We start from the raw sequence: 7,983 nt of genomic DNA on the forward strand, positions 1-7,983 counted from the left end.
AATACTGTAATACAGTAGGCGTTATAGGACCGGATGACTAGAAACCCCCTAAGGAATATGACGGCACGCAGTAAGAGGATACCGGAAAGTAACAGCAATAGAAGAGACAGAGACTGAAGGAAAATAATGCACGTATGAGGTGAAGCAACAGTAAAGGCCTGGATAACAAGGCGGATGAGGATACCACAACTGTATCTTCGTTGTCTCATAATATTTTCTGTTGTTTTCTTCTAATTTGGTGAATGCTCTCCTCTGCTCATCACAGTGTGGTTTATTCGTCCACATAAAATAATTTTAACATTTGTAACCTTCCCCGCAGCTACTGTGGGAATCAGCATTAAAATCACAATCATTCTATATTATAGCTTTAGACAATCCAGGAATGACATATTCACAAAAATTATCGCTGACCAGTCGCAGCTTATATATAACTGGTTCGGTGCTTTATATGTATGATGAGGATCCGAAACAGATGAGTCGTGTCTAGACCAGTTTCACGAGACTCCATGATAACATAGTAGCCTATGTTATAATACATGCTATGTATGTCACGAACGCAAAATGTTTTGCGGGTGAACAGCATGTAAATGATTCGAACCCAGTTTCATTAAGTTTCTGACCATTCGCCTCATAGCTCAGACCAAACGACCACTCTCAGTTATTCGTTCGCCTGCCCTCACTCCAACCCTGGGGTGGGATGTTCGAAAGCTCGTAACGGCCGCTAAGATCATCGTAGCGGGTACGATAATCATAGCGCGCTCGTAAACCATTATGGTGTATGTTCAAACAAATTTTACGATCCTCCATCCGCCATATTTGCTCGTAGCGTTACGATTTCTGACAAGCACCCTTAAGCTGATCGTAGTGTCGCATAGTGGATGTTTCTCTAATAAACAAACCGAATCATGTGATGCTAAGTTTGTTTATTTACCCTTTTCTGTGAACGAAGATGGAGTTACAAGTGATTTTACAGGTAGAACTGGCATTACGAAGAGCGATGAGATTTGAGAGGAACTACAGAGACATAATGGATCCATCTGCTTACAGTGGCGAACATCTGTTGAGATATTATAGGCTTCCCAGACAAGAACTCCTTCACTGGTGTGCAAGAGTTGAACCACTAGTTGGACCAGCGACAAGAAGATCCCGTGCTGTGCCATGTCATTTGCAGGTGTTAATGACATTCAGATTTTATGCAAGTGGCTCATTTCAGAGTGTGCTGGCAGACACATTAGGCTTAACACAGGGACGTGTGAGCAGAATAATTAAGAGTGCCACACGTGTTGTACTGAAAATCTCTTAATTAAGGAAGTTAAGATGCCAAGAGGTAAGCAAAGAGGGGGAATTTTTCGTTTCTACTGCTTACATCTGTAAATGGAGAAATGGCGTTCCCCCGAGCTAGACCCTATTTTGGATCATATAGCCCCGCTAGGTTACAGGAGCGCCCTACCACTCGCGGCACGGCAGTCCCGGGCGAGGCTATGCAGGAGACAATGAAAAACACAACTGGGCCATTTAGGAGTTCATTGACTTTTTCTGAGAGAGAGAGAGAGAGAGAGAGAGAGAGAGAGAGAGAGAGAGAGAGAGACAGACAGACAGACAGAGAGAGAACGCACCTAACCAAGCATGAAATGACTGGACAAGCTTCTCTCAGTATATCTATCTGCGTATCTATCTGCCTATCTATCCGTCTGTCTATCTATCCATTTAACAACCTGTCTAGCTATCTAATTGTTTACGTATCTATGTATCTATTCATCTATCTAGCCTCCATCTATCAATATCTGTCTATCTACCCATCTATCTATATCTATCTATGCACTCATCTATCTGTCCTTCTATACACCTATATCTATCTATCTGTCTATCCATATTGTTTAACACCTGGCCTCACACACACACACACACACACACACACACACACACACACACACACACACACACATTTTTGAGTGTGCTTGTTGCTGTCATCCATTTTTCTCTCCGCCTTTTTATCTGCATATTTTAGAGGGTGACTATAGTGCATCCTGACTACAATGAATTTCCTATTACCACTACCAGGAGAGAAGTAGTTGTAGTAGTAGTAGTAGTAGTAGTAGTAGTAGTAGTAGTAGTAGTAGTAGTAGTAGTAGTAGTAGCAGTAGTGGTGGTGGTGGTGGTGGTGGTGGTAGCTGTGATTGTCGTTGTAGTGGTGGTATTATTATTATTATTATTATTATTATTATTATTTATATTATTATTATTATTAAGCGAATTCGAAGGAAGGAGGAGGCGAGGTAGGCCAAGGAGAAGATGGAGAGATATGGTGGATAAATGTGTGAGGAAGAGAGGTTTGGAAGTCGGTGAGGCTAGGGAACTGACAGGAGATCGAGCTGGCTGGAAGAATTTTGTGAGGAGATATGCATGATCAGGGATTTTTGGCACCCCTTTTTAACGAGGCAGCGTCTAGATTGACTCTGTCGGATACGATATGTGAAGCTACAGAACGTGGTGAATGTTTTTGGAGTATCCGATAGAGCCAGGATTCCGGGGGCTTGAATGATGAGTGAATGGAAGCGTGGGCCATTGGACTGGGCAATTTTGGGATGTCTGGGCATTGCTACTCCTCACCCTGCCCTTGGGTGGGAAAGGAGGTCCGGATGATGATGATGATGATGATGATGATGGTTATTGTTTCGTCACTTTTCGTCTCCTATTTTCACCATACTTAATGTGGATGTACAGCACCTGACCCAATTACACTGACCCTGTTTCAGTGACCTTGACCTACTATTCAAGGTCATAGATCTAAAAATGTCCACACATCATGAATTTCCCACCTCAATTTACCCCAAAACAATACATATAAATACACGAATATGGACGAATGTGAAGGCGATTGATGCGTCACCTTAGGATGTTTGGGACCCGCCACATTGCCACACTTTTCAATTGGTCTTACATACAATTGGTCTTACATACAATTGGTCTTACATACAATTGGTCTTACATACAATTGGTCTTACATACAACTGGTCTTACATACAACTGGTCTTACATACAATTGGTCTTACATACAATTGGTCCTACATACAATTGGTCTTACATACAGGACAGACCAACACCTAAATGAGGCACTTGTTGGTCCTACAGGTGTTTTCTAGTCTTGCACGAGGTGTGTATAGTTTGTGTGGTCGTGCAGCAGGTGTGTATAGTTTGTGTGGTCGTGCAGCAGGTGTGTATAGTTTGTGTGGTCGTGCAGCAGGTGTGTATAGTTTGTGTGGTCGTGCAGCAGGTGTGTATAGTTTGTGTGATCGTGCAGCAGGTGTGTATAGTTTGTGTGGTCGTGCAGCAGGTGTGTATAGTTTGTGTGGTCGTGCAGCAGGTGTGTATAGTCTGTGTGGTTGTGCAGCAGGTGTGTATAGTTTGTGTGGTCGTGCAGCAGGTGTGTATAGTTTGTGTGGTCGTGCAGCTGGTGTGTATAGTCTGTGTGGTCGTGCAGCAGGTGTGTATAGTCTGTGTGGTCGTGCAGCAGGTGTGTATAGTTTGTGTGGTCGTGCACAAGGTGTGTATAGTCTCTGTGGTCGTGCAGCAGGTGTGTATAGTCTGTGTGGTCGTGCAGCAGGTGTGTATAGTTTGTGTGGTCGTGCAGCAGGTGTGTATAGTTTGTGTGGTCGTGCAGCAGGTGTGTATAGTTTGTGTGGTCGTGCAGCAGGTGTGTATAGTTTGTGTGGTCGTGCAGCAGGTGTGTATAGTTTGTGTGGTCGTGCAGCAGGTGTGTATAGTCTGTGTGGTCGTGCAGCAGGTGTGTATAGTCTGTGTGGTCGTGCAGCAGGTGTGTATAGTTTGTGTGGTCGTGCAGCAGGTGTGTATAGTTTGTAGTGCAGGTAGACCATCGGGTTTGGAGTTTGTACAAAAAACCTAACTTGTGTCAGACAACAGTGTTAGCAGAGGTGCACCGCAGGGACTGGCTATGGCAGCTTCAGTCTGATTATTATTATTATTATTATTATTATTATTATTATTATTATTATCATCATCAAATTTTGAAGCACTGAGTCGACGTTTTAATGCACTTGGATTTCTGTTCTATATTTTCTGTTTCTTGTATTTCTCTTTCCCTCTCTTTATTTCTTCTTTATCTTGCCTTCTCTGTTTCTCACTCTTTCCATCTCCTTCCCTAGCTCTTTTATTTTCCTCCATCTTCCTCTCATTTCTATTCTCTCTTCCTCTGCCTCTTCGCCTATTTGTCCTTCCATCTCTCTCTCTCTCTCTCTCTCTCTCTCTCTCTCTCTCAAAGCTAAACGGGTCATAGGAGCCCGGGGGATGCGACGAGGATCCCATACAGGTGAGACCTCTTAATTAGGAAAAGCAGGTAATCGCACACTTGTATAGAGATTTGATTCCCACACATAATCTATTTTGAGGTTAATTATAGGTGTGACGATGTTAGATGATGTTAGATGATAGTGATGGGTTAGTAAGTGTTAGATGTTAGATTCCTGATGATGTTAGAGGAGCAGATTATATTAATAGCTTAGTTAGATGTTACTGATGGATAAGTTTGATGATGTTAGATGATAGTGATGGGTTAGTAAGTGTCAGATGTTAGATTCCTGATGATGTTAGAGGAGCAGATTATAGTAATAGCTTAGTTAGATGTTACTGATGGATAAGTTTGATGATGTTAGGTGATAGTGATGAGATAATAAGTGTTAGACGTTAGATTACTGATCACGTTAGATGATAGCGACAGTGTTAGTTTGATGTTTGTTAGATTAGATGCTTAGACTTTGATGTTTGATGGTTCAGATGATGTTAGATGATGCTATACTGTTAGATATTAGATGTTATTTCTTAGATGATGTTAGAGGATAGTGACAGGTTAGTGTTACATGTTAGATTTATTGAGATTAACAAGACTTGGAATGTTAGTAGCGAGACTTGACAATATATATATAGTTTTTATTGTTTAGTGTTCTCCCTGTCTCTCTCTCTCTCTCTCTCTCTCTCTCTCTCTCTCAGCATTTTCTCATGTCTATCTCTCTCTGTTTCTCCTTTTCTAATTTATATTTCTGTCAGAAAGGATTCTCTCTAAATTCTATCTACTCTCTCTCTCATTTCTCCTATGCAGTATTCTTATCTTACCAGTGTCCCCCCCCCCTCTCTCTGTCTCTCTCTCTCTCTCTGTCTTTCTCTCTCTCTCTCTCTCTCTCTCTCTAAATGGCCATAACAGCGGCGATCAGGCCTGCCCAGGTTTCTTCCCCAGTAGGGACGATTTGGGTGAGGGGCAAGAGGAAGCCATATTCGCCCTTATCCCGTAGCACCAGAACGTATGAATAGATTACGGCTCTCCTGTAACTCCAATCTATCGGCAGGCCGAACACTGGGTCTGATAGATAGATAGATACATACATATTAATAAACAGAAAGGCACGTGAAGAAGTGGCCTGACAGATAGATTGACGGATAGATATATTTATTGGCAGATAGACAGATAAATAGATAAAGATAGATAACGACACGTGAAAAACTGGGCTGATAGATAGATTGACGGATGGATATATTTACTGGCAGATAGACAGATAGATATATAGATAGACAGATACATAAAGATAGATAAAGACACGTGACGAAGTGGCCTGACAGATAGATTGACGGATAGATATATTTACTGGCAGATAGACAGATAGATAGATACATACATAAAGATAGATAAAGACACGTGAAGAAGTGGGCTGATAGATAGATTGACGGACTGATATATTTACTGGTAGATAGACAGATAGATAGATAAAGATAGATAAAGACACGTGAAGAAGAGGGCTGATAGATAGATTGACGGATTGATATATTTACTGGTAGATAGACAGATAGATAGATAGATACATAAAGATAGATAAAGACACGTGAAGAAGTGGCCTGATAGATAGATTGACGGATAGATATATTTACTGGCAGATAGACAGATAGATAGATAGATACATAAAGATAGATAAAGACACGTGAAGAAGTGGGCTGATAGATAGATTGACGGATTGATATATTTACTGGTAGATAGATGGATAGATAGATAGACAGATAGATGGATGGGTAGATAGACGGATTGATGGACTGATGAATAGACAGAGATGTGTAGAAATCTGGGTATAGGTGATTGATGGATAGATTAACTGATAAACAGATAGACAGATGGTTTGATAGATAGATATACAGACAGACAGACACATACAGAAATGGGTATAGATAGAATGATAGATGGATGGATAGATTTACTGGTAGATACGGATTGATAGATAGACTGATGGATAGATAAACAGACAGATGGATGGATAGATAGATTGATAGATATATAGATAGATAGATAGATGGATTGATGGATGGATAGATAGATAGATAGACTGATAGATATAAAGATAGATAGACAGACAGATAGATAGATGGATTGATGGATAGATAGACAAAAGTAGAAAACTGGGCATAGATTGATTGATGGATAGATTTACTGATATAGATAGATAGAGAGATAGACAGATAATAATAATAATAATAATAATAATAATATTATTATTATTATTATTATTATTATTATTACCGTATTATTATTATTATTATTATTATCATTATCATTTCTATTATTGTTATCATTATGTTAGTACTAAGATCTACAACGATGCTCCTACTTTTATTATTATTATTATTATTATTATTATTATCCATATTATTTTTTTACTACTACTACCACCACCACCACTACCACTACCACTACTACCACCACCACCACTACCACTACCACTACTACCACCACCACCACTACCACTACTACTACCACTACTACTACTACTACTACCACTACTTACGTACAAGGTTGTAGAAGGAACCAACCCTATACTGTGTGTTGTGTACTGACTCAGTCGCGTTAACTCCAATCTGAGCAACACGACTCTGAAAAAAAGAAGAAAAATCAAATATACACACAGGAGCCTTCATTCATCGCCTATCGACAGCACGAGAGCCAATAACACACATCATTTTCCATCCATCTATTGCCAGACGCCTAGATCCCGTAAGGGGTGGCCACAAACAAATCGCCTCCATGTCGCCCTGTCCAACGCCATTTCACTGCCCTGCTCCCAGCTCACACCACACGGCCCCCCCCTCTCTCATATACCTCTCCGCTCCATCTCATCCTCGGCCTCCCTCTCCCTCTCACATAATTTTAATATATACAAATCTTTTCCCTACACGTGCAAGCTCAGAATGTTAAGTAATGGACCATTGTTGCTCTATCTAGCTATCTGTCTATCTATTTATCTATCAACAAAGCACCAACATGAGTCCAAATCTCAACCGTTTGGGAGCTGATATCTTCCTGGCCGAATTATGAGGTAAATAAAGTGAACAGTAATAATGTAGTGTGTATGTATGTATGTATGTACGTATGTGTGTGTGTGGTGTGTGTGTGTGTGTGTTCTTACCTAATTGTTCTTACCTAATTGTATCTTTACAGGAATGAGTCAAGCTCGTACTGTCCCGTGTCTTAAACCATATTTATCGTACATATCCTTAAATTTGTGAATTGTTTTGGCACACACTATTTCATTCGGTAGTGCATTCCATTGATCAATTGCTCTGTTTGGGAAACTGAATTTCCTTACGTCTTTATCACCTCTCTTCTTATGCAATTTTTTGCAGTGTCCTCTTGCTGATGCTTCTCCATATGTTAAGTAATCATTTATGTCTATTTTCTCCTTTCCTGATATGCATTTATATAGCATTATCATGTCACCTCTTTTCCTTCTCTCCTGTAGTGTTGGTAGATTCAGTTTATTTAGTCTTTCTTCGTAGCTTAGGTCCCTTAAGCTTGGTATCCATCTTGTAGCGGCCCTTTGAACTTTTTCAATCTTGTCTATGTGCTTTTTGAGATGAGGACTCCAGACTACTGATGCATATTCCAGGGTTGGTCTAATGAATGATGTTATTATCCTTCTTGGCATGTCTTCA

The sequence above is a fragment of the Coenobita brevimanus genome, chromosome 11 (assembly GCF_032717465.1).
Source record: "Coenobita brevimanus isolate Jiangsu-jjx chromosome 11, ASM3271746v2, whole genome shotgun sequence".
Lineage (NCBI taxonomy): Eukaryota > Metazoa > Arthropoda > Malacostraca > Decapoda > Coenobitidae > Coenobita > Coenobita brevimanus.